Source organism: Bos grunniens, chromosome 25 (assembly GCF_055505025.1).
Source record: "Bos grunniens cultivar Pamir isolate PY7600 chromosome 25, Bosgru_T2T1.0, whole genome shotgun sequence".
Classification (NCBI taxonomy): Eukaryota; Metazoa; Chordata; class Mammalia; order Artiodactyla; family Bovidae; genus Bos; species Bos grunniens.
In genome coordinates this window covers 33,611,161-33,638,444 of record NC_141189.1, presented here as the reverse complement: position 1 = coordinate 33,638,444, position 27,284 = coordinate 33,611,161, and the positions used below count along the sequence as shown (strand labels likewise).

The 27,284-nt window shown below is 50.1% G+C and overlaps 1 protein-coding gene across 4 annotated transcripts in view; it reads right to left on the bottom strand.

The window, feature by feature from the left end:
* The window catches only part of EMP2 (epithelial membrane protein 2), a 48,910-nt gene extending 26,799 nt beyond the window's left edge, over window positions 1–22,111 (bottom strand). For 2 of the 4 annotated variants that reach the window (XM_086375799.1, XM_086375802.1), the window contains exon 1: window positions 18,689–18,725. The gene's annotated coding sequence lies outside the window, so the exon portion shown is untranslated. Of the gene's footprint in view, window positions 1–2,991; window positions 3,139–18,688; window positions 18,726–21,911 lie in introns of those variants that run through there. The other 2 variants (XM_086375800.1, XM_086375801.1) reach the window with 2 other exon arrangements.
* Between the last annotated feature and the right edge of the window lie 5,173 nt (window positions 22,112–27,284).

The window sequence follows — 27,284 nt, the reverse complement described above, 5'->3', positions numbered from 1 at the left end:
TAAGCTCATTTTGTACATTAACTTAGGCATTCTTCACAAAAACAGCTATGATATAGATGCTATAGTTAGGTAAAGAAAATAAGGGTCAGAGAGGTTAAGCACCTTCTAGAAGATTACAAAGCTAGCAGAGGCTGGAGCTTGGATCTGAAGACAGACAATCTGGCTTCAGAGAAACCCTGTCTTGCCCACCCTAAATCTGAATTTCTCTTCCCTTTTGGGATCCAGGTATCCTCCGGCCTGATCAAAAGATCGGTCCAAAGTCCTGGGTCCACACATGGCTTTGGAGGCTGGTCATCATTATCTGCCCTCACTCTGGGACACGCTTTGTCACACACACTGGGGACACGGGAAAGTGAAAGAAAGTGAAGTCGCTAAGTCGTGTCCGACTCTTTGTGACCCTGTGGGCTGTAGCCCTCCAGGCTCCTCTGTCCGTGGGATTCTCCAGGCAAGAATACTGGAATGGGTTGCCATTTCCTTCTCCAGGGGATCTTCCCGACCCAGGGATCGAACCCAGGTCTCCCTCATTGCGGGCAGACGCTTTAACCTCTGAGCCACCAGGGAAGACACGGGACACGGGAAGCAGAGCACAAAGTCACTCATGAGTCCTCCAGGCTGAAGGGCTTCCCTTCACTGCACATGGGATAAATACCTATCAGTAAAGTGACAGCCCCGTCAAAAGGACGGGCAAGGACTAGGATCCACTTTGCAGGCGAGAAGTCAAGTTGAAGGCTTCATCCCCATCATCCAGTTAGCAGATGGCAGAGTCAGGGCTCAAACCCCAGCCTTCGGATCACTAGCCTGTCATCCAATTTTTGGGGGGCGTTGTCTCCTTTTCTGATCAGGGATTGAACCCCAGGTCCCTGGCAGTGAAGCATGGAGACCTAACCCCTGGACTGCCAGGGAATTTCCCCATTGTTTATTTTTTAATTTACATATTTTTAATTGAGGGATAATTGCTTTACGATATTGTGTTGATTTCTGCTATATATCAACATGAATCGGCCGTAGGCGCTCTGTTGTTTTTAAAAGGAGCAGTTAATCAGGCAACCAGCATTCACGGAGTGTCCACCAATTCCCAGGTTCTAGTGACACACAGGTGAGAAAGGCGGGCTCCACAGCTCCTGGGAGCTGCCCGGTACGTAAAGGACGGGACATGTAAACAAATAGGCACGGTATGATGACCTGCGTGCTATGAGAACGCAGAGGAAGGGGTGACTAGCGCTGTGCTAGGGTGGGGGGAGCATCTGAGGCTTCATGGAAGAAGTGACAACTGGGCTGGATCTCAGAGGCCGGGCGGCTTGCCAGGCAGAGCCGTGGGGACAGGGTGTTGCAGGCAAAGGGAACAGGATGCTCCAAGGCACAGAAGTATCACCAGAGTGAGCCTGAGAAGATCTGGGCAGGGCCCCAGGGCTGAGCCAGAACTCCACGCTGGGTGAGAAGCTCGATGGGGCTTGGGAGTTTGAGTGTTACCCTGGAGGCAGTGGGGAGATGGGGCGGGCTTTGAAGTAGGGAAGGAATAAGACCTATCTCTAGAGGAAAAACATTCCACGATCAGAAGGATGGGTGAGGAGGAGGAGAATTGGGGGAGCTGCTGGAGAAGCCCCAGTGAGAAAAGGACCCGGTCCTTGCCCACACTGCTGTATGTAAAATGGATAACCAACAAGGACCTACTCTATGTTATTTAATCGCTAAGTCATGTCTGATTCTTTGCAACCCATGGACTTTAGCCTAACCAGGCTCCTCTATCCATGGGATTTCCCAGGCAAAAATACTGGAGTGGGTTGCTATTTCCTTCTCCAGGGGATCTTCCCAACCTGGGGATCAAAGTCTGGTCTCCTGCATTGCAGGCAGACTCTTTACTGTCTGAGCCACCGTGGAAGTCCTGCAGGGAACTCTGCTCAATGTTATGTGGCAGCCTGGATGGGAGGGGAGCTTGGAGGAGAATGGATACATGTATATGCATGGCTGAGGCCCTTCCTTGTTCACCTAAATCTATCGTAACCCAATACAAAATTAAACGTTTTTAAAAATTAATTTATTAAATTAAAAAGGAAACGGAGAGGGTCCAGATAAAGATAAAAACGTGATGGGTGGTGGGTCAGGCAAAGGATTCTGGGGGCTCAGAGTAGATACGGGCTCTCCTGACGCCCTTGGCTCGGAGCAGGAGGAGCAGTTTGAAGGATGAGGGGAACAGGTCATTGGTGGTAGAAATGTCCAGTTACCAGCCGTGGAGATGCTCCCGGGACAGTTGAAAATATGGGTAGCACCGTCACCCAGAGGAAAATAGGAGCTGGGAAAAGAAATCCCCGCATTGTGGGCTGGATGGGAGACCCAGCCACTAGTAACTGTGAAATAGCACCAGGGAGGAAGGGCTGCGAGAGGGGAGGGGAAGGGGGAAACCCAGAGCGGAGGGTGGGGCCCCAAAACCGAGAGAGTAGAAAAAAGGCATCAGCATGGAAAGTCAGCTCGCTGGCAAACCTGTAACCATTTTAGTGAAGTGAACTAAAGCCCTTCTTTATTTTCCTCCTCTTAGCACCTTCCCAGCCCACTTCAATTGTAGTTGTCATCTGGGGGTTACCTCTCTCCCCGCCACAGTGTCAGGGACCCAGCAGATTCTGCACGTCACTGTTCTCAGCACTTAGAACAGTGCCTCGGTTATAGATGGTGCTCAATAAATGTGCTGAAGGAAGGAAGGAGGCAGGAAAGAAGGAGGGAGAAAGGAGGAGCCAGATTTCAAGGGGCTGTGCTAAGAAGTCAAAAATGTTAACAAACATTGTAAATCAACTACACTTCAACAGAAAAAAACATTGAAAAATAAGTAAATAAAGAAGTGGAGCCAGACTTTTCCTTCTCGTTTGGCCACACAAGAAGAAAGAAGTATTTATCAAGGCTCTGGAGTCCCTTCCCAAAGAGAAAACTCCAGGTCCAGATGGCTTCACTGGTGAATTCTGTCAAACATTAAAGAAAGAATAATAGCAACTCTGGACTTACCTGGTGGCCCAGTGGTAAAGAATCTGCCTGCCAATGCAGGAGATGCGGGTTTGATCCCTGGGTCGGGAAGATCTCTTGAAGAAGGAAATGGCAACCCACTCCAGTATTCTTGCCTGAGAAATCCCATGGACAGAGGAGCCTGGAGGGCTACAGTCCATGGGATTGCAAAAAGTCAGACATGACTTAGCAACTAAATGTCAACAACGTCAATACCAACTCTACACATACATTCTAAAAAAGTCTAAGAGGAGGGAATAGCTCCCAATTCATCCCACGAGGCCTGCAGAGATCATCCTGATCCTCAAACCAGGCAACACATTCCACAACAAGAAAAATACAGACCAAGATTTCTCATGTTCATATGTGCAAAAGGTTTTAACAAAATGTTATTAGCAAATCAAGTCCTCTTATTAAGAAGTGTAATCTATTTCCCCACCCACTGAACCTGGGTGATTTCTTTTATCAACAGAAGGCAGCAAAAGGGCCATTTCTGAGCCCAGGATTCAAGAGACCTCATGTACCTCCTGTCTCGGCTACCACAGGTGTGAGCCCAGCCTGGCCTGATGGTAGGAGACTGCATGGAGCAGAGACGAGCTTTTCTCCAGCAAGGGGCTCCCAAGACCAGCCAGCTCCTAGCTGACCCCCCAGCTGGCCACAGAGATGTGAGAGCCCCACAGAGCCGAGCCAATACTGCCCACCTGCAGAATCGTGAACTGAATAAATGTTTTCTCTTTTAAGACATTATGGCCTCCGAGATATTACAGGCTCAGTTCCAGACCACCTCAATAAAGCAAATATCGCAATAAAGTGAGTCACGTGATTTTTTTTGTTTGTTTCCCAATGCACATAAAAGTTAGATGGGACTTCCCTGGTGGTCCGCAGGTTAAGAATCTGCCTACCAAGGCAGGGGACAGAGGTTTGATCCCTGGTCAGTGAACTAACATCCCACATGCTTCAGGGCAACTAAGCCCGTCCACCATGACTACTGAGCGCGTACTCAGGAGCCCGTGTTCCGAAATAAGAGAAGTCATTGCGAGGAGAAGCCCATGTGCACTGCAATTTGAGAGTAGTCCCTGCTTGCCACAGCTAAAGAAAGCCTGTCAAAGCCTGTGGGTAGCAACGAAGACCCAGCGCAGCCAAAATAAATATTAAAAAACAAAGTTTTTTAAAAAGCTATGTTTACACTACACTGTAGTTTATTAGGTGTGCAATAGCATCGTGCCTAAAAGAAAAACAATGTAGATGCCTTAATTTTAAAATATTCTACTGCAAAAGTTGCTGACCATCATCTGAAATGAAGTTGCTCAGTCGTGTGCGACTCCTTGCAATCCCATGGACTGTAGGCTACCAGGCTCCTCCGTCCATGGAATTTTCCAAGCAAGAGTACTAGAGTGGGTTGCCACTTCCTTCTCCAGGGGATCTTCTCGACCCAGGGATCAAACCCAGATCTCTCACATTGCAGGCAGACGGTCTACTGCCTGAACCACCAGGGAAGCACCCATCATCTGAGACTTTAGCAAATCGTGGTCGTAACATCAAAGATCACAGATTACATAACAAATATTGTAACAATAAAAAGTTTGAAATATTGAGAGAATTATCAAAATGTGACACACACAAAGTGGGCAAACCCTGTTGGGAAAACGGTGTTGACAAACTTGCTCACCATGGGGTGGCCACAAACCTTTAATTTGTTAAAAAAAAAAAAACACAAAAACAAAACTACAGAATCTGCAAAGTGCAATCAAGTGAAGGGCAATGAATTGGGATGTGCCTGTGCATTTCAGGACGGTTTGTTACACAGCAAGAGCTAACTGATACAAGAGAAACACTGTCCTTAGATTCAGGGTTCCTCAAAGACAGAAACCATGCTTTACATATCCCCAGTGCCCAGGGTTACTCAGCAAACACTTGGTGAGTGTCTGCTAATTTGCACAGCTTTGGCAGAAGAGCTAATAACCACCATTCTGCCAATGACTGCTGTCTGACCCCATCAATTAAAGAGCTCCCTGTTGGCTGCTGTCATCCAAGGAGCTCCCTATAATTATGCTACCCAACACACCCTCACCCCAGCCCAGAGCAGGCTGGGACCTGCAGGCACTCAATATGTCATCTGGATTAAGTGGCTGAGGTGAGGCAGGTGTCAGACTCAGGGCGCTTGTCATCCTCACAGCCATCAGGTTAGGGATGCTCTTCCCTTCACAGAGCATCTCGTGTTAGTGACTTCCAAGTAACCCCCAGGAGATCAGTGGTGCTCACTTTAACAGCTTTTCCATCTTTCCTAAACTGTCATTTAAAACTGGGTGAATTCTGCCAGCAAGTTAGGGACTGGGAATCAATGCCTACAACTTGGCCAGATCCAGGGAGCCCCAGGACCAGGAAGCCAGGCCTCTGACTCCAGGTAAGTTAACACACGAAGGGGACAAAGGGGAGAAGATGAGCAGGAAGTAATATGTGCAAAACACAGAAGAGCATAAACAGAGCCAGATTGGACCAAAGTCTAGCAGCCTAACAACCCGGTGCCTCAGTTTTCTCATCTGTACAATGGGAATGACCATGGTACGCCCACCTCCTAGGACCACCGGGAGATAATAAACCGAAAGTGCTTAGAACAGCATCTGGCACCCAACAAGTGCTACGCACATGCACCGATCACAGCCACCACCATGGTCAAGGAGATCCTAGAACTGCCACCCCCAGACCTTTCCCATCCCCAGAGTCAGCATCGTCCCCTCATGCACTGCCATTCTCGGGGGGCAGTCACCCAGGGGAAATAAACCACCCAGCTGTCTCCAGCAGGGAAGAAGTACAAACAGACAACAGGCAGCTCAAGCCGTGTGGACAGGTAGGGGCTCCTCAGGCACCGTCCTCACTGTGCTTGCGTCAATGTCCCTCCAAACCAGTCATTCCAGCACCACGTGCAGCATCTCCGGTATATCCGTGTACCACCTGTGTTACCAGCAGCCTACTCACTTTTTAAACGTACCTCTTTACAAAAGGAAACCTTATATCACAACCAAAATGGAAAGATGGCAATCGATGGGGAAGAAAGAAACATACAATGAACACAGAACATTACTCAGTTCCAGCTAGAAACTGTTGCTGCTCAAAATTCTGAGCCCAAGGCTCGCTTTCTCTTTCTTTGCTGAAGCAACAGGACATTCCATGTGTTTGGGAAGCTCTATTAAAAACATAATAGTACAAAACTGAGGTTTTCTCCTTGGAGGGTTGGGAGGGAATTTAAAAAGGAATGATTTTAAAAGGGCTTCGGGCGACCTGGGTTTGATCCCTGGGTCAAGAAGATCCCTGGAGTGGCAGGGCAACCCACTCCAGTATTCTTGCCTGGAGAATCCCCACGGGCAGAGAAGCCTGGGGGGCTACAGTCCATGAGGTTGAAAAGAGTTGGACATGACTGAGCGACTAAGCACAACACAGCACTGTCTTATTTAATGCTGTGTGTCTAGTCCACCTGAAGCATCTGTGATGGTTGATTTTCTGTGTCAGTTTGGCTGGGCCACAGGGTTTCTGTGAGGGTGTTTTTGGATGAGATGAACATTTAAATCAGTGGGCTTTGAGTAAAGCAGATTGCCCTCCATAATGTGGGTGGGCCTCCTCTGATCAGTTGAAGGTTCAAATAGAACAAAACACTTACACCCACTACCACCACCACCCCCAGCACCCTTTGGAGCTGAACTGCAGCATCAGCTTTCCCCTGGGTGCCCAGCCTCCCAGCCTACCCATTGATGTTGGACTTGCTAGCCTTCATAACTGCATAAGCCAATGCCTTAGAAATAAACCTCTCTCCATATATGTACATGTGGAGAGCGGTGTACACACACACATATACAGTTATTGTTGTTGTTGTTGTGCAGTCACTAAGTCATGTCCAACTCTTTGCAACCCCATGTACACCAGGCTTCCCTGCCTTTCACTATCTCCTGAAGTTTGCTCAAATTCATGTCCACTGAGTCAGTGACGCTATCTCACCATCACATCCTCTGCCACACAAATGTATACACATTCTGTTGGCTCTGTTTCTTGGAGAACCCTGACTAAAATAGCAGCTCTCCTTTAGAATACCTATGCAGCCCATACAGACTCACTAACCTGAGAGCTGGCAGGCCATGTCCTTTAATTAGGTCAGGGAACCTGGTCAGGGAACTAGATCCCACAAGCCATGTGGTGGCCACACACACACAAAACCAGGGTGTGACGCAGCCATTAAATGGAATCCTACTCAGCAATGAAAAAGGAACAAAAGGAAGGGATGCGCTCTGTTAAACATCCAAGATGGGGACAGATGCTGAGCCAGCTGGGGAGTGGTCCCCATGAACTTGGAATCACCCTGTAACATATCGCCACCGGCATGCCCCGGGTTGTCCGGGGAACTGTGAGATTGCCTGGCTGGAAAGAAAGGCAGCCCCCCAGACAACTTGCCCGTCCAGCTGGGCCACCTCTGATGATATGCATCTGCAGCTATGACACCATCCAGCCGTGGAACTGGGAAGTGGACCCCACACAATGAGAATCGCAGACTCATGCAGTCTCAGCTAAGGGTGCTGTGCGGTCATACAGAATCACCCCCGCCCCAGCCTCTGCCTGGATTAGTTTTATAGCAACCAGCCTCCATTTGTATGAGCCCCAGGACTGGAGACCTCACCACTTCCTGACACAGCACCTCAGAACTGAGCCCTACACATTAGAAGTTTTCTCCAAACTCCAGTCATCGGCTCACCTCCTTCCTGAGTACCACTGTAAGATTTTACTTCATATTTGTCATTAAATAAATCCACTCTCTAAGAGAAATATATGTATTTCAAGAAGAAATCTTCTGGCTCCCTGGGAATGGAAAATCAGCATGACCCGCCACATCGATTGATTGTGAAAATTAATAGCCACCCCCACTAAAAAAATTTCACAAGTTCTGGTTCAGTGTTGTTGTCCTCCAAAGGGCTGTGTGGAGACCTGCTCTGTCAGGTTAAAGAAGGAAAGCTAGAATTGAAGAAGCATCTTCCCCCTGATGGAATCCCTGGTGGCCCAGTGGTTAGGACTCTGTACTTTCACTGCAGCAGACCCGGATTCAGTCCCTGGTCAGGGAACTAGACTCTGCAAGCATGCGTCATGACCACACACACAAAGCCAGAGTGTGACATGGCCATAAAATGGAACGCTACTCAGCAATGAAAAGGAACAAAAGGAACTCCTACTACATGTACATCATGGATGATTCACAAAACCTTGTGCTGAGTCAAAGAAGCCAGACACAAAGAGTGCACACTGCCTGTGATATTGTGACTAATAAAAAGAAATATAGCTTTAAAAAAAGAGAGAGAAGAAGGAAAATTACAGTCAGAGACGCATCTTCCCCTTGATGGAATCAGAAGAGCCGAAAGACAACTGGAAAGAGAACAACTTTGTTGCCGAGTGACTTCCCTGGTGGCTCAGACGGTGAAGAATCTCTCTGTAATGCAGGAGACCTGGGTTCCATCCCCGGATTGGGAAAATCCCCTGGAGAAGGGAATGGCAACACACTCCAGTATTCAAGCCTGGAGAATTCCTGCCAGACAAAGGAGCCTGGCAGGCTACAGTCCACGGGGTCACAAAGAGTCAGACACAACTGAGAGACCAGCACACTACAAGATGCGGTATCCAGCAAAACCTAAAATCAGTCCAGGGTCCTGCAGAAAACAGCGCTATGGAGGGCTCTGCCTCCCATGGTTTCCACTTCTCGCACGTGGTCCCCACGTGCCCCTCATTCCTCCCCGCCGTCCGCCCCCTACTCAGCTGGGCCCAGCCCAGCCCAGAACCTTTGGTAGGCCCTTGCTTAAACCCAGGATCCCGGCCCCCTGCAACCTTTTCTAGACCTCTAGGAATTCTGCCAGTGGAAGCTTCTTAGGAGCCAGGACAGGGCTGGGCACAGAACTAAAACTTGGGGAAGCAGAGAGACTCCATCCAGTGCTGTTGGGAGTGTAAAATGCTGCAGCCACTGTGGGAAGTCTAGCTGGTCCTCAATTAAACACAGAGTTACCATATGTGTGCATGTGCTCACTCGTGCCCGAGTCTTTATGAACCCCATAGACGGCAGCCCACCAGGCTCCTCTGTCCACGGCATTTTCCAGGCAAGAACACTGGAGTGGGTTGCCATTACCTCCTCCAGGGGATCTCCCAGGGGATCGAACCTGCGTCTTTTGCGTCTCCTGCATTAGCAGATGGATTCTTTACCACTTCACCACCTGGTTAGCATAGGACCCAGCAATTCCACTCCTGGGTAAATATCCCAGGGAAATGAAAACAGCAGCACAGACAATTATACTCACTATTTTGTGATAGTGATATGTGCTCAGTTGTGTCTGACTCTTCGCGACCCCATAGACTGTAGCCCGCCAGGCTCCTCTGGCCAGGGAATTTTCCAGGCAAGAATACTGGAGTGGGTTGCCATTTCCTCCTCCAGAAGATCTTCCTGACCCAGGGATCGAACCCGAGTCTCTCACATCTCCTGCATCAGCAGGCAGATTCTTTACCACTGAGCCACCAGGGAAGCCCCTTCAATGTGTATTATACTGTAAAGGGAAAGTCAATATCACTTGCCAAGTGACTGACATTTTAGTAATACACGAAAAAAAAAAAGAGAGAGCGTATTACAGTTTGTAACATTGCCTCTACAGAAATCATCTCCAAATGCCTGTGGGCGTGCAGACCGCACTCTGGGAGGGCCGATGATTAAGCCTCTTTCGGGCCCTGGCCTAGAAGAATGTGACCCCATGTCATGCTGACATAGAGGGATGCTGACTGTACCACTTGGGCCTGACCCAAGTGCGGCGGGCAGGCGGGGGGAGCAGCTGCCCTCAGCCCTACCCCATGCCACCCGTCTCCACTCTGCAGCCTCCTGCCCGCTTCTCATCCAAGGCAGGGGGCCTCGCTTCTGCCACTCCTCCCGGGGGTGGGCTGAAAAGCAGGAAAACCAGCGACTCCTGGGGGGACGCCCTCCCCCAGCTATTTACACAGCAGAGACTTACTGAGCGCCTACTGCACCCTTCCCAGTTGGCTCAGTGGTAAAGAACCCGCCTGCCAATGCAGGAGACACAAGAGACATGGGTTCGATCCCTGAGTGGGGAAGATCCCCAGGGGGAGGAAATGGCAAGCCCCTCCAGTATTCTTGACTGGAGAATCCCACGGACAGAGGACCCTGCCGGGCTACAGCTCAGGGGCTCGCAAAGCATCAAATACAACTGAGCACGCACTGCATACTTAGCTCTGTGCTAGAAGGTCCTGGAGAAACCCCAGGGAACTCAAAAGAGCTGGTCCCTCAAACGAAGACCGTCGGAAGTAATGGAAGTGATCGCCGCTTAGAAAGAGGATTCCTTCTCCATTCCACACACACATCTGAAACACAGGAATCAAGATGGCTTTGCCCAGGGCAGAGGTGGGGGTGAGTTCTGTTCTCTGTGACCAGGCTGTTAAAGGCAGAGGACCCTCGTGTGGTCCAGGACCCTCGGGACTGACAAAGTTGACGTGAGAGGAAGAACACAGGCCTCTAAGACATCCATCAACACATCGGCAGCAAAGACACTTTCTTGGCCCAAAGGACCAGGATTTTTTCAAGAGGACTCAGATGTCTGTTAAAAAAGAGGGATGTGATGGGACCCAACCAACCATCCAATGGAACAGGGTCTGCAGAGTCCGAGAGTTTGTTGTTGTTTAGTTGTTAAGTCAAGTCCGACTCTTCGTGACCCCTATGGATTGTAGCCCACCAGGCTCCCCTGTCCATGGAATTCTCCAGGCAAGAATACTGGAGTGGCTTGCCATTTCCCACTCCAGAGGATCTTCCCAACCCAGGGATCAAACCCGAGTCTCTTTCATCTCCTGCACTGCAGGTGGATTCTTAACACACCCTAAATGTACCACATTACCCCCTCCCCAAACTACCACTTGTCTGTTAACAGCATCCAGACAGAAAACCATCACGGCCAGGAGAGGTACACAAAGGGACGTTTCCAGGGGCATGTTCCATGGAGGCTGAATGGCACACGTCCTGGTTACCTTGCCATTGAATTGCCACACAGCCCCCACCTAGTCTATCTACCATTGCCCCCCACCTCTAAAAGCTCCCCACTCCAAACCTGCAAAACTCACACTGCTTACCGAATTCAGGGAAGACTATTTCATTATTCCTGAACTTCACGGACACATATTAGGGCTTCCTAGGTGGCTCAGACAGTAAAGAATCCACCTGCAATGCAGGAGACCCAGGTTCCATCCCTGGGTCAGGAAGATTCCCTGGAAAAGGAAATGGCCACCCACTCCAGGACTCTTGCCTGGGAAATCCCATGGACAGAGGAGCCTTGCAGGCTCCAGTCCATGGGGTCGAAAAAGAGTCAGTCATGACTTAGCAACTGCACCACCACCACCACACTTACGTAACTCTTGAATATATTTTCTCAGAAACAAACAAGACTGGAGTCCCACAGTCCACTCCTTCATCTCCCCGTTCCCATGGGTAGCCACACTGATTGATTCTGATATGTCCTTCCAGTCACTTTCCTTGCATACATGTAACACATATGAGGCCACAGGAACACTGTTACTTTCGGTTTGCTTTTATGTAAATAGCCTATTTTCCCATATATACCTTTGTTACTTATCGACCTTTCTACAGGTACACAGAGATGAACCTCCAAGTTTTTTTTCTCTGAGATCTAAATTTTTAAACAACTTTGATTGAGAATATAATTGATGTACAATATGTTAGTTTCAGGCGTGCTACATTGTGATTTGACATTTGCACACATTATGAAATAGCCATCATGATAAATCTAATGGTTAAATACATTATATCCCAGTGGCTTATTTACTTAGTAACTGGAGGTTTGTACCTCTTAATCCCCTCCACCTATTTTACCCCTCCCACCCCCACCTTGCATCTTGTCTTTTTTTAATTTTTATTTTTATGCTTTCTGGCCACTCTGCATGGGATCTTAGTTCCCCATCCAGGGACAGAATCCTGTATTGGGAGTGCAAGTCTTAACCATTGCACTGCCAAGGGAAGATCCTGAATTTTGCTCTTTTTAACTTCTGTAAAGCGTTAGTTGCTCAGTCTTGTCCGACCCTGTGACCCCCATGGACTGTAGCCCACCAAGCTCCTCTATCCATGGAATTCTCCAGGCAAGAATATTGGAGTGGGCTGTCATGCCCTTCTCCATGGGATCTTTCCGACCCAGAGATCGAATCCAGGTCTCCTGCATTGGAGGCAGATTCTTTACCGTGTGAGCCACCAGGGAAGCCCTAACTTCTGTAAAATACTCCCTAATGTGACCAATGGGTATTTAGTTGCTTCTAGGATGCTTCCACTTTTTCCCTTTCTCTCTTTTTTCTTCCCGGTGTTGCAGTGTGAACATCATCACTTCTGCTTCCCCAGCCAGGTTCATTGGGATGTGGAGGGAAGCCCCCTTCATCTCCACCATCCAGCTCGGCCCCCAGGCCTGCCCTCCTCTCCCACGCTGTGCACTGCAGGCTAACGAGACACGTGCATCTGCACCAGCAAAACTTCTGCCTGCACCCTCTGCCTTTTCTCTCCCTCCTTTCTGCAAACCCAGAGCTATCACTGCCCAGGGGAATTCTAGGGACTCTTCCAAGCCCATCTCCAGTCCGAAAGGCTTAAGGAAACTCTTGCACACCACGACATGGGCTCCCCTGAAACCCCATCTCGCAACTCCGCTCCTGGCACGTACATGCTTGTACCCACCATCTTCTTCGTGGAACTGAAACCTCTTTTGAAGAAAGGGAAATCCCCCTTTGCCTACACGGCTCACTGCCCAGAGTCATGTGCTAACAGCCACCAGGATGAAAGTGGGCAAGCCAGATGCTCCCTCAGCTTTCCTTTGGTTCAGGCAAACCACAAACACCTTTAGCCACTTCCACGAACATCAATATTCCAACTCTTCTGATCCCCGGAACAACCGTCCAAGGCATCGGAGGGCATGATGACCCTCATCAAAGATGCAGAGACTCCTTCGGAAGTTGAGTGGCACATCAAGTCTGAAGCTGAACGCTGGGGCCTCTTTGTAGAAGAGGAGCTTGGGCGGGGAGCTCACAGATATTTCAAGACTGTTGTCAAAGGGATGAACATCTCTGGAGAAGGAAATGGCAACCCACTCCAATATTCTTGCCTGGAAAATTTCATGGATGGAGGAGCCTGACAGGCTCTTTGCCCATGGGGTCACAAAGAGTCAGACAAGGCTGAATGACTAACACTTACACTTTTGCCATCTCCCCAAAGGCAGTCACCAAGATTTTTACCAAACCCAAGGATCATCATTGCTTATTAATGACACCTTTCCATTATTTCAAAAAATGAGTTTACAACATCAACCTCAGTGTTTCACCCTATGCAGTAGTGAAACTATGGGTTTGTGTTCTGTTTGTGTTTTTTTTCCCCCAAATATCAATGGAGAAAAAGACATAATTACTCTTTTTGTTTGTTTCACATTCAGCTATGAACTTCTAAAAATGATCTTGGTTACCACCAGTGATAATACACTTTGGGAAACATTCATTAGAATAAGATGAATGAGACTTTGGGTCACATGTATTCATTGCAAAAATTGTTAACTAACTTCATTTTGGGCTTCCCTGGTGGCTCAGAGGGCAAAGCATCTGCCTGCTCATTTTAAGGAAAAAAAGCTCTCCAGAGAAGTTTGTGATCAAAAGCATCAGAAAGAGAAACCTTCAAAGGGACTTTTCTATTGGACAAACTTACTTGATCTTAGGCTTACAAGCAGTTTGCATTGAGGGACTTAACCAGTCCCTCTCTGCATCCTGCAGGGTGAGAGATGTTTCACACCCAAATTTCTCAGCTCAGTTTTGGCACCAAATATCCAAATATCTAGAGCTTATATCCCTCAGCTCTAGACCTAGGAGTGCTAGGAAGCTTCTAGAAGCTGATGTTGTCTAACCTGTCCAAGGAGGGCAGGAAGTTGGGAGAATCTCTTCACCTTCAGTCCCTTTCTAAATCAACTGAAGCCCAGCTTCCCAAAAAGGTGAGAGTCCTGGGAATTTAACTATTCAGGTCAACAACTCCTTGTTAAGCCCTGGAGATACCATGTGAACAAACCAAGTGTCCTCAGATGGGAAGACGGCTTTTCTCCAGCCCCCAAGTCTTCCTACTTCCTGCCTGAGGATGGATGATATTCCCAGAGCCCAGCAGCTCTGGCTGGGAGTGACCTGAGGCCAGTGGGAACTGACCCATTGCTCTTGGCCCACCTGTCACTGATCAGCACGCGAGCGTGGAAACTCAACATCTTGGATGGATGACACGTGCCATAAGGGTCCCTGGGACCTGGGGGACCATAACGGGACCTGGCCTAGGAACCCACTGGCAACTCCCAGTCATCCAGCTCCTTGGCAATGAGTCCCCAGACCCAGTTCTAGCCCAGGTACTGCTGCCAACCTGCTGAGTGACCTCGAGTGAGTCACTCCTCCTCTCTGAGCATCCCTAGCAGTTACATTGGGACTTTTAAGGCCCTTTGTTGTTGTCATTCAGTCACCAAGTCACGTTCCACTCTTTGTGACCCCACAGACTGCAGCACGCCAGGCTTCCCTGTCCTTCACTGTCTCCCGAAGTTTGCTCAAACTCATGTCCATTGAGTCAGTGATGCCATCCAACCATCTCCTCCTCTGTCACCCCCTTCTCCTTTTGCCTTCAATCTTTCCCAGCATCAGGGTCTTTTCCAGTAAACTGGCTCTTCACATCAGGTGGCCAAAGTAATGGAGCTTCAACTTTAGCATCAGCCCTTCCAATGAATATTCAGGGTTGATTTCCTTTAGGATTGACTGGTTTGATGTCCTTGCAGTCTAAGGGACTCTCCAGCATGTTCTCCAGCACCACAGCTTGAAAACATCAGTTCTTTGGCACTCAGCCTTCTTTACGGTCCAACTCTCATATCCGTACTAAGGCCCTTATGCCCCTGAAACACTCTGATCCTAGCCCACAGAGGCCCAGGGCACTCTCACGCCTCCCAGCCTCTCCCAGGGCTTAGCCGCCTGGAAGAGCCCCAGTGACTGGAGCTGGGACAGCGAGTGCTGCCGTGGTTGCCCAGTTACAGGCCGGTGCTCTTGCTGGGTGGCAGCTCTGCCTTGGGTATTTTTAGACTCCCCCATCGGCCTGTCCCTAACAAGAGCCAGACGCATCTGACAATCCCCAGCCACAGGCCAGTCCTGCCAAAACTGCGCTTTGGGGTCACTCCTGCAGGAAGCCGGGTGAGAAGGGGCGCCTCCTTTTTCCAGCACCCCCACCCCATCCCTGTTCTTCCCTGGATGAGATGACGCCAACATCCAAGGGTCAGGTCCCAGTTCTGTCTAAGGTGCCAGCTGCCCTGGTTCCCCAGCTGCTGCTGCCAATCGCCCAGTAAGAGGTCCCTGGAGCCCACCCCCCTGTCTTGGAGTCCTGCCGTCAGCTTTTAATGGCCTCTCCTGGAAGGACTCTGCTTCCCTCTTTGGGGGGATGGCTGTCACCACCCCATGACTGGAGAACCCACCTCTGCGCCACGTTAGCCCCCGAAGCCAGGGTCAGAGGCCTCATTTGCCCACAAAGCTGGGCAGCAGCCACATGTTGCAACACACACACACACACACACACCAATCTGCTTTCCCCAGGACAGTCCGCTGGACTTCTGCCTTCCAAACAAATCCCGCCAAGCAGCCAGCAATCCACCACCACCCCATCTGGCCTGGAAAGGCATTCCTGTATTTTTGTCTCGACAGACTTCCCTTCCTGGTCACGTCTGACGGAGTTCACTGTGACAAAGAGCCAGCCTCCACTATGCCCCTGTCAACCAGGAAGGCCCCGGAGGGCAGGGGAGTAAGGGCAGGCCTGGGATGAGACATGGGCCCGTTGAGCCTTCCTGGGAATCACCCATGGCTGGAAAATCGAGAGCCTGTGCACACGCACACACGTGCTTTAAGCTCCCGCCCTGAAGATAATATGCACAAGGCAGACAGAAAATCTAGGTGAAACATTCACTTCCACTCTATAAACAAAGGGCTTCAGACAAGACTTGTGTGTGCAGGGGAGTGGCAGGGAGGACAGGATGGTTGTGCCCTGGATCTACAACTGGCTGCCATGGACCTTTGCCAGCCCCTCTGTGTGCTGTGTGTGTTCAGTCTCGTCCAACTCTGTGACCGCATGGACTCCAGGAGTCCACCGGGCTCCTCTGTCCATGGATTGTCCGAGCAGGTACACTGGAGTGGGTTGCCATTTCCTTCTCCAGGGGATCTTCCCGACCCAGGGAGCAAACCCACATTTCCTATGTCTCCTGCATTAGTAGGTGGATTCTTAAGCACTGTACCACCTGGGAAGCCCCTCATAAACTGTGCCCTAACCTGGGGCCTGGAAGGCAGAAGAGGGCTTGGCCTCTCCCCTCTGGGTGGGGCAGTGCAGTATCAGTGCCCACCAGCCTGGCCCTGCCCTCACCCGCCCTCTGGCCCCCACTCTGTGGCTTCCAACGCAGTCACTTGTTCCCAGATTTCGGGTGAATCTCGATTTCCCCACTGGAAGGACAGAGGCAGCTACAGGCTATGTGGCCCACTCCCTGCCTCCCACTCCCCAATTCCCAGCGAGGGTGGAGGACGCTGATCCAAAAACCCTAGGTGGGAAAACAGGTTCTGCACCTTCCTGCCACCCCCATGCCCTCCCTCTGCCTCGGGCTTGGCATCTGCCAAGGGCCCCGTGGGCATCGGGGCCCTGATTTCCCCAGAATGGTCTTCCCCCTGCCTCTCCAAGTCCCACCAGGGCATCTCCAGGTGTCACTATAAGTAGGGACTGGGGAAAACAGACGGAGATCCAAAGTCTGGCTCTTGGCACCTACTAGCCCAAGGACCTTGAGAAACTGACTTAAGGTCTCTGGCCTGGCTCTTCCCACCTGCAGCCTGGGAGCGTGTAGGAGCTGGTGCAGGGTGGTGGGGTGGGTGGGGGGTGGCTTCTGGAGCGTGCCGTGCCCTGCAGAGGCTCTATCAGCTTCGCTTCCCTTCCTCGTCCCTTCCAGACTCCTGGGGAAACCTGGCTTCAGTCCCTTCCTCGCCCTTCTTCCACTTCCTTATACTGAGGCCAAATTCTGGGGAGAGGTAGCCGGCAACCGTGACTGGCCTCCCAGATTTCTAGCTGATTCAGACTGAAGCACAGAGGTGGCTGCAGACTCGGTTTAATTGTGGCAGGATATACAGAACATAACTTTAATCATTTTCACCACTTTTAAGTGTAGAATTCAGTGCCATTAAATACATTTACCATGTCATAGGACCATCACCACTATCTATACCCCAAATCTCTGCATCCTCCCCACCTCTGTACCCATTAAACAAGGACTCCCCATCCCTCTCCCCAGCCCAGCTAACCTCTACTCTACTTTCCGTCCCTATGAACTCGCCTATTCTAAGTGTCTCCTATCAGTGAAGGCATACAATACTGGGGCCGCTGGCTTCTCAAGACCCTCTCCAAGCCCCTTACCTTACTCCTCACCCTGCCTGTCACTTTTTACCTGTTCTCTGCATTTTAGATACAGCTAAGTTCAAAGATCACCCCCAGGACACTTCACATGCACCGCTTAGGAGCCTGGGAGGGGGCACTGACCATTTTCCCAAACTTGAAACGGGGCTGTCATTCTTGTTCCAAAGTCAGAGGTGGGTTCGGTGGCTTGGAGGGAGGGGCTTTGCAATGTGGGGTCTCCCGCAGGTAGAGGTGCCCCCACCTAACCCTCATTCTTGAGGTTCCCGTGTCAGCCCCCAAACAGGGCCTCCCCGGAATGGATTTGGTGGTGGTGGTTTAGTTGCTAAGTTGTGTCCGACTCTTGCGACCCCATGGACTGTAGCCGCCAGGCTCCTCTGTCCATGGGATTCTCCAGGCAAGAATACTGGAGTGTGTTGCCATTTCCTTCTCCAGGGGATCTTCCCAACCCAGGAATCAAATCCAGGTCTCCTGCATTGCAGGCAGATTCTTTACCGGTGGGTTTAGGACCCTGGGTTTGGGAAGAGTGTATAGGCTTTCTATACACGAACGCTAGCCTCCCGTCGCTCTGGACCTATGGGTGGGGCCCTCAATGCTCCTCCCCAGTCCAACCGCAGGGGAGAGGGGACAGAGGCGTCACCCAAGCCCCTCCACCGCCCCAGACCGAAGTCAGCAGCTCCTCGCCGCTGGGGGGCGCCACGGAGCCGCCGCCGCCGCCGGGGGCCAAGAGGGACCCACCGACCCAGCCTGGGTGCAGCAGGTCCCGCGCGCTCCCACGAGGCTGGGGACCCGCGCCAAGGCGCCGGGGACTCTCACACGACGAGAGCGGGGCGGCCCGGGATCCCAGAGCCCTGAGAGTAGAGTTGGCGGGGGCGAGGGGAGTCGCCCTGACTCCTCCCCAAACTTTTCCCGCCCGCCTCGGCGCGAAAGGCGAAGGAAGCAATCCGGGGGTGGAAAGGTGGAATCCGGGATCCAGGGCGGGCCGGGCGCAGGCGGGAAGCCGGCCCGCGTGCGATCTGGCGGAGGAACAGTGGATTTTCCTCAGGGAAGGGGCCCCTCCCTGCCCCCCACCCCAATCGCAGGGATCTCCCTGCGTCGGGTACTTGCAGGGGCTCGCGCCCCGTGCTGCCCCGGATCTCGCTGCCCGGAGCGCCCCCCGCCCCGACCAGCACGCGGCTCCCGGGCGCGCCCCCGACTCACCGGACGCGGGCGGCTGGACCGACCGACGGGCTGGGACGCGAGGCGAGGCCGCCGGGCTGTTTTGAAGCTCTGGGCTGGGACTGCGCGCTCTCCCTCCTCCCTCTCGCTGGCGCCGAGCCTCCTCCCCACGTCCCCCTCCTTCCCCGACCCCGCCTCCCGGGGCGTGATGTCAGGAGCCGGGAGAGCCGAGGGGGAGGGACGGCGGGAGGCTGGTGGGGGACCCGGGAGGGGAAGGCCGGAGCCGGGGAGCGACCCCAGCCCCAGCCCGCCTCCCTGCGCTCCTTTGGGCCAGTTTGGGGCAGAGCTGGTAGCCGGGTGGGGGTGGGGGGGAAGGAAGGAGGGAGTGGATGCTCGAAGGCTCTCTGCACTGCATTCGCCCTTCTCCCTCCACCCCTGCCCGTCTTCTCCCCGTTCTCTTCCCCTCCCGTAATGCTTAAGGACCAGCGTTGTGGAATCGACTCCCTACATTAGCACCCCTTCCCTGGCCCTCTTCTCAACGTAGTGATTTTTTCTTTAATCTTTCCTGCCTCAGTTTCCCCTTCTGAAAATGGAAGTCACAGTAGAACCGCTTTCCTTAGGTTACTGTAAGACTGGAAATGGTCATACCTGAGCGTGCCTGGTACATAGTTAATCTAAACTCAATTAATCTAAGTTCAGTTAATCTAAGCTGCTGGAGATGACAGGGAAGAGAAGGACGTTTTATACACAGTGACGTGTCATACCTCCAGTACACTCAGTTCTGGAGGGTACTTATGGTTGGTTAAGTGCAAGTTCGTCCCTGATGGCTCAGTTGGTAAAGAACCTGCCTGTAATGTAAGAGACCTGGGTTCGATCCCTGGGTGGGGAAGATCCCCTGCAGAAGGAAATGGCAACCCACTGCAGTTATCTTGCCTGGGAAATCCCATGGACAAAGGAGCCCAGCAGGCTATAGTTCATGGGGTCCCAAAAGTGGGACACAACTTAGCAACTAAACCACTACCAATCTAAGCTATACTTGTTTTCATTTTCTGACTAAGAGTCCCTGACCTTGGTGGGAAGTGGCTAGGCAACCAGGGACCCCATCTTAGGACTCCCGCAGAGTCTGCCTCACACAAACCACCACACATGTTTTGAACCCACAGTCCTGGAATTTATTGTCCCTGGAAACGACATCAAAAGACAAACTTCTCTCCAGCTTCAGTTTCCCCATTTGGGACTGAAAGGGTTAATCTGCCCTGGAGGCTCTTGTGGGATAAAGGAAAAGGTCAGAGGGGCCTGACTCCCATCTGTCGGGGAGGTGAGCGGTGGTGGGGAGGGAGGGTTTACTGTTGAAAAAGTTGGAGAAGTTCCAAAACAGGACCACGACAATATTACAGTACGTTTTTAAGCTTTTAATTGAACAAGTTAAGGTTACTTGCACTCACCCCCAAACATAAGGCAATGGACTTGTGCCAATAACAAAAGAATTAGAAACTCTTTTAAGAAATGCTAACTTATTGTGTGATAATTGGTCTGGCTGGGAAACCAAGCTTCATTAAATTTTCTGAAGTTTTTTTTTTTGGCTGTATTAGGTCTTCGTTGCCTCATCCAGACTTTTTCTATGCAATGTGCCGGCTCAGTAGTTGCAGAACAGAGGCTAGGTGCCCCGAGGCATGTGAGATCTTAGTTGCCCCACCAGGGACCCAAATGGTGTACCCTGCATCAGAAGGCAGACTTTCAACCACTGGACCACCGGGGAAGTCCCCTGATGAGTCTTTCTTCAATCCTTTTGGGAAACTGTGCAAGGGGAAACCCTCCTTGGGTCTAGATTAGAGATCCTTAGGCAATTTGAAGCAGCCTTCATCCAAGCCCCATACCGAGGTTCCCCAGCTGGACAAGTGTCTGACATCCCAGATTTCTTTTCGTTTTGAAATTCTGTGACTAATCAAGACTTTCATCTCCCAAGCAAGAGATTCTTTGTGGGGCTGGCAAGGGGCCAGGAAGGTGTCCATGTGAACTGAGGTCCCACATAAAAGGGGAGGAGAGGGGGTCTGGCTGCTGCAGAGGGGGTCTGTGTAGGGCCCACCACCAGCAGGAACAGTGATGCCTGCCTGTCCCGTGGCCACCTGGGGGGACAGAAAAACCCAAAGGTTCTCCCAGAATGGACAGTCCAGGTACAGGCTGGAGAGGTGTGTTTCTGCTGTTTGCTGAGCCCTCACACTGTGCCACAAACTCTATCATGAACATAATACAACAGCCCATAAAGACACTGAGGTTCAGAGGAGCTACCTAAGTAACTCACCCAAAGGCCCTATCCGAGGGATGGAGTGTGAGTTTGAACCCACTCTGACTGTAGCAAACCTCACTCTCCTCCTCCCACTAAATCGCTATTTACAAAACACTCACCATGATTTCCGCCATATCCGCAGGCCAACTGAACCAGTATTCACTTAATATTTTTCTTTCAATCAACTGTTTATCTAACTATATTTATTTTAAAAAAGGAAGCCCTATATTGTATGGTAAACAGGAAACCAATGCCCAACTACCAAAAATAGAAGACAAACTTGCTAATACAAACACTACCCAGAGAAAACAGTGTTAGTACCTTCTAACCAGATACTGTTGCCCAAAAGAGTCTATGAGCCTGAGGTTTAGGATCTGTTAAAAAGGGAGATCAGCAAGTGTAAGACAGGTGGTAGAGTCAAGCTAGCTCAGGAGACTTTGTCTTGTCATCAGAACTTCTGCAAGATCATTGGCAAAGAGGGTACGTTCTCACTCTGTGACTCAAAGCTGGACAATGCCGCCGCCTCCTGTCACCAAAAAACACCTCCCATTTGCCTGCCCGCGGGGCATGCCCCACACAGGGAAGAACCTGGCCAGACACCAAGATGCTTCTCTAGGACCAGAGAAAGGAATGACGGGTTGCATCTTTCACTTGTTTCCAAACCTTCTCCAGAGCCCCACCTGCCTGAGCAATTTACCTGCTACTTGCACCTCTTAGTTTTTTCTCTCTTTAAATATACACCTGGGGACTTCCCTGGCGGTCCAGTGGTTAAGAATCCACCTTCCAATGAGGGGCGTGCCAGTCGGATCCCTGGTTGGGGAACCAAGATCCCACATGCTGTGAGGCAACTCAGCCTGCACGCCACAGCTAGAGAATAGAGAAGCGCAGCTCTGCAACAAAGGGCCCACAAGCTGCAACGAAGACCAAGCACCGCCAAAATAATATGAAAAAGTAAATATTAAATAAATCAATACACACCTGTCTCTCCAGGAAAAGCAGAGGCCGAAACCTACGTCATACCCACTATATCCCCATTCCTGGTGTTTCAGTAGAAAGTCTGAAACTTCAGCATGGTGTAGGGGAGAAGTAAGAGTGTGTTCGATTGAGTTCTGGGTCCCAATTCCTCACCCCACTGTGGAGCAGTATATCCGCACTGTAGCTGTAATCTCCTGGCTAGTAGAGCGTACTAACCCCTTGGCCTTGAGTTAAGCCACGTGACTGGCCTTGGCCAATGATATTAGCAGACTCGACACAGGCAAAGGCTGGGAATGTGTTTGAGCGGTAGGGCTTGCCCTTCTGTGCTTTTGCCATTTGTTTGAGCAGAATAAACTTCCGGTAGTCCACTGGCCCCAGAAAAACGTACATAGGAGCAGAGGCTCCCTGCATGACCTCAGAACTTCCATGTGGGATGCAGAAGTGCTCCAGCCATGCTGCGGACGTGTGAATGAGAAATGGTGTCTGTTCTTGCATGTCACTGGGGCATCATGGTTGTCACTTTCCCAGCTGTAGCTGGTTGATAAAAAGGTCATCTCATGTTGGGAGAGAGAAATGTAAAGAAGGTATGCGAAGGCATGGAAGAACATGGAGAAGTCTAGGGCGTTGGTTCAGGGGTGGAGATAGAAAGTAGTTGAAAACTTAGTGACCTCTTGCGTGTCTTTTCTGGCTTGAGTGTTTTCAGGTTCTGCTACCCATTTGTAAAATATTGATTTATTTATTTTTATTTATCTGGCAGTGCTGGGTCTTAGTTGCAACATGTAGGATCTTTAGTTGCAGCATGCGAACTCTTTAGTTGTAGCATGTGGGATCTAGTTCCCTGACCAGGGATCGAACCCGCATCCCCTGCATTGGGAGCACAGAGTCTTACCCACTGAACCACCAGTGATGTCCAAAGTATTGATATATCTTGATCATAATATATGTCCGTTCTGGATTGATTCTGACCATGAGTCCGTATCAACTTTACTTCCAGAGGCAGGCAGATGGAACAGCCTCTGCAAGGACCATTGCTGGTCTCAGGGAATTGGGAAGAAAAGATGATGAACCACTCACTGGCTATTAAAAGCTTCTACATGCTCACATTTCATTGGCAAAGCAAGTCATGAAGCCAAGCAGCAAAAACATCTCTCACTAGCCATGTTGTCTTGGCAAGTCATTCACCCCTCAGGGTCCAACTCTATCTTTGCATTTGGCTTACAGTGCTAAATGCTTCTCAGTGTAGGAATATAACAAGCACATCCAAAGGCCTAGCAAGCAACACTTTCTCTTGGCTCCTCTTCCAGATATGGAGTAGGGTCCTGCAAACCAAATCCTATCATCAGCACTTCTAGACGGGGCTCAGTTGCCTGCCCTTCTTGCCACAGACAGACATCTGGGAAAAGCCCTGTCATGCCTGCTGTCTAGAGATTCAGGAAATCTGAATTCCCAGAGTATGTAGCTTAGAAACACTGTCTCTGGAGACCATTTCCTCCCTGTCGCCCACCTCTGCACACAGGGTTGGGGGAAGGATGGAGACAATGGTTTCCAGCAGAAAAACAAGCTCTCATGTCCTCCCACTTAAACTTTGGCTCTCTGGGTCTCACTCCTTCTCTTTATCATCAAATTTCCTGCCAGTGCAAGAAGAATCCCCAAGACAAATATTGTCCGTCTGACTGATGGCTGATCACCAAAGACAAGAGCCATAGAATCTCCAAGCCTCTGGAAATGTTACCTATGCCATACTGCTGGGCTTCCCAGGTGGCTCAGTGGTAAAGAATCTACCTGCCAATGCCGGAGACACAGGTTCGATCCCTGGGTGGGGAAGATTTCCTGGAGCAGGAAATGGCTTCACACTCTAGTGTTCTTGCCTGGAAAATTCCACGGATGGAGGAGCCTGGCGGGCTACAGTCCATTTGGTCTCAAATGGTCAGATACAACTTAACGACTGAGCACACCCATGCTGTTTGGGACTTTCACGTCTTTCTTTTTTCCACCATGTAATGAACACAGATGTACTGTGAGCAGAACCTGAGGGCTGAGTCTGAGTTTTTCCCATTATGGAAATGTTTGGCACTGAGATCCAAAAACGTCTGGCTGCTTGACTGCACTTCTAGTTTGCAGCAGGAGTCTTGGCACCACAGGGACAGAGCTTCAGAGTGCTCCCAGGTTTGAATTTGCCTGAAATACAGTCAGAAAGACTAACAGGAAGCATGGGAGTTTGCTCCCACCACCCATGCCGTTACCACCCAAGCGTCGAGTCCAGGATGGCCCAGGGGATGCTCTGGGCAAGTTCGAAAGCAAGTCGCCATGTGTCTCCCAACACACAAGGTGCATAGAGGCCAGTTCTCTTGGCCCATCTTCTGAAAAGACAGAGTGCAGTTGGGCACTGAGAAGGAAAAGGAGAAGAAAACCGTTCCTGTTGTTAATCGTGGCCCAGGCTGTGCTCTTGTTTTCCTGGGAGCTTAAGTACAATCATAAATATTATTCCTGCAGACTATGAGAGCATCCTTTGTACTTTTCTAAATATTTTTAATTTTTTTTTAAAAAACATCCTCTTCTTCCTTTCTGCCAAGCAATTGCTCAGGAAAACAATATTTTTCCAATCATTTGCTTAAAGTGTACTTACTGTGACTCTTCGGTGTGGCAGGCACTGGGAAGACAGCAGGGAACAAGCTGGTCAAAAAACCTTTGCTCCCTGGAACTTACTAACCAGCCCTGGTCAGCTGCACTCACTATTGTGCTTGACGCTGATACGAGTTTTGTTATGCTTTGCTTTCTAAGATTCCTGGCTATGTTTGTGTATGTGGTTTGTCTCTTAGACTGTAAAACCATGGACGCATTCCCCTCAGCTGAGTGACTGTCAACCCAGCCAGGTGACTCCAGCCTCAGGACTGAAGCCGGGCTTACAAGTGCCTAGGAATCTTTGGGTATAGAGAAATTGGGGCGCCTTCTATTTCCAACGGAAGGTACACGCACACACATACATAGGCATACACTTGCACACCACACTCATGGTCCAGCAGTTCAAAATTCAAAGAGTAACAGGACAGGAGGAGACCCAGAAATTCCTGTCCATTTGATGCTTCCAGGCAAGAAGGTATTTAAGCCATTCTGGGCACTTCTTGATCGGCAAGTTCTTATATCTGAATAGTCTGGAATTCCGTCCTTACCTGGGATAGGACTCCTTTTGGACACAGCCCATTTCTGTTTGCCCCCCTGCATGACCACCCCTGAGAGGCTGATGCCCTGGATAAGGCAACTTGGTGTTCAGCCTCTGCCTCCTGCAACCAGCACAGAGGAGGTGCTCAGACACAGGACTTTTCTCCCCTCACACTGTTTATAATCTGTAATTGTATTTGTTAATTTTTTATTTATGTGCTCTCTCACTCATTGTCTTCACTCCCCGATAGAACATGAGGTCTCCAAGAGCAGAGGCCACCTCTTGTCTTGCCCATGGCTTTTTCATTCATGTCTGACACGTCGCAGATGATCAGTTAGGGTCTCTGCTAGTCTTTACAGCACTTTTATGAAAATCAGAAAAAGTGCCCCTTCCAACGTGATGGTTTAAAAAAAAAAAAGGCATCCTTTCGGCACATACAGCTTGGTATAAAGAGGGCCATAATGTATATGTTAGTTGCTCAGTCGGTACTGACTTTGCCCACCAGGCTCCTCTGTCCATGGATTTAGGCAAGAACACTGGAGTGGGTAGCCATTCCCTTCTCCAGGGGATCTTCCTGCTCTAGGGATCAAACCCCAATCTCCTACTTTGCAGGAGGATTCTTTACCATCTGAGCCACCACAGAAGCCCATAAAGAGGTCACCTTCATACAAAGGGGAGAAAAAAATGCTCCTTCCTCCAAGCAGACACAACTCCAAGCCAGGCATATTGGCTTAGTGAACAGTCTATATTTCACCCCTTACCTCTCAGCTAGGAACTCTTGTGCCCAAACTACTGACAAGAGGCAGGAGCACCAGAATCCATAAATATTTGACAAATGAATTAGTGAATGAAATTCAAGTCTTTGGGGATATGTGGGGGTTTTAAGACTTGTCTGCAAATTCTTTAAAATACTCAGTCCATTGAGAGTTCGGGCTCATCTATTCAACCAACAACATGGTGGGAGTGATGCTATGTCACTATCAAGGGTAGGTCATCAATAGCCATGCCGGCTCTGCCTGGTTCTCCCCAATGCAAGGATGAGCAGTGTCCTCAGAGAGCTTACAGTCTGGTGGGGTGGGCTGTCATGGGGACAGCCATATAATTGACCATTTGAACCAAGACACTTTTAAGAGTGGAAAAATAGTTAGTTGCTCGGTCATGCTCAACTCTTTGTGACCCCATGGACTGTAGCCAGACAGGCTCCTCTGTCCATGGGAATTCTCCAGGCAAGAATACTGAAGTGGGTTGCCATTTCATTCTCCAGAGGATCTTACCAACCCAGGGATTGAACCCAGGTCTCCTGCATTGCAGGCAGATTCTTTACCATTTGAGCCACCAGGGAAGACCCTTAAGAGTGAAAGGGATGCTATTTTTTAATTTTTAATTTTATGTTGGAGTATAGCCAATTAACAATGACTTGTGATAGTTTCAGATGAACAGCAAAGGGGCTCAGCCATACATATACATGTATCCATTCTCCCCCAAACGCCCCTCCCATCCAAGGTGCCACATAACATTAAGCAGAGTTCCCTGTGCTATACAGTAGATCCTTGTTGGTTATCCATCTTAAATATGGTAATGGGTACATGTTCATCCCAAACTCCCTAACTAGAGAGGGATGCTATTGATAATTCCAGTGGGACAATAGTCATAAATAAGAACTGTCCTACTGAAAGTAGGGTGCACAAGCACCCTTACTACAGCGAATTAATGAATTAAGCAACCACAAACAAATGTGATGTGTGCTATGAAGGACAAGGAAGATGGTGCTCTTTGAGCCTGCAGTAACAGGATTTTATCCAGACAGAAATATCAGGGAGGGCTTCCCTGAGGAGGTGGTGCTGAAGGGTAGCTAGGAGTTGGCTGGGCAAAAGCTGGGGGAAGAAGCAGCACAATCAAAGGCCCTGTGGGTGGTAATGTGGTAGGTAGGCGGGTCCGAAAGAAGCCAGTGTGGCTGGGAAGGGGGGATGTGAGGATGAGGTTGGAGAAGGCAGTTGGGCTAAGGTAGCTTGAGGACTTCATTCTAGGGGTGATAAGAACAGTTAAAGGTTTTAAGGCAGTAGTGAGGTGGTTTGATTGTTTTTATTTTTTAAGTTTTGCTTATTAATTATCTGGTTGTGGTGGGTCTACATCGCTGCACGCAGGCTTTCTCTAGTTGCCGTGAACAGTGGCTACTCTTTGTTGCGGTGTGGGGGCTTCTCATTGTTTGGGCTTCT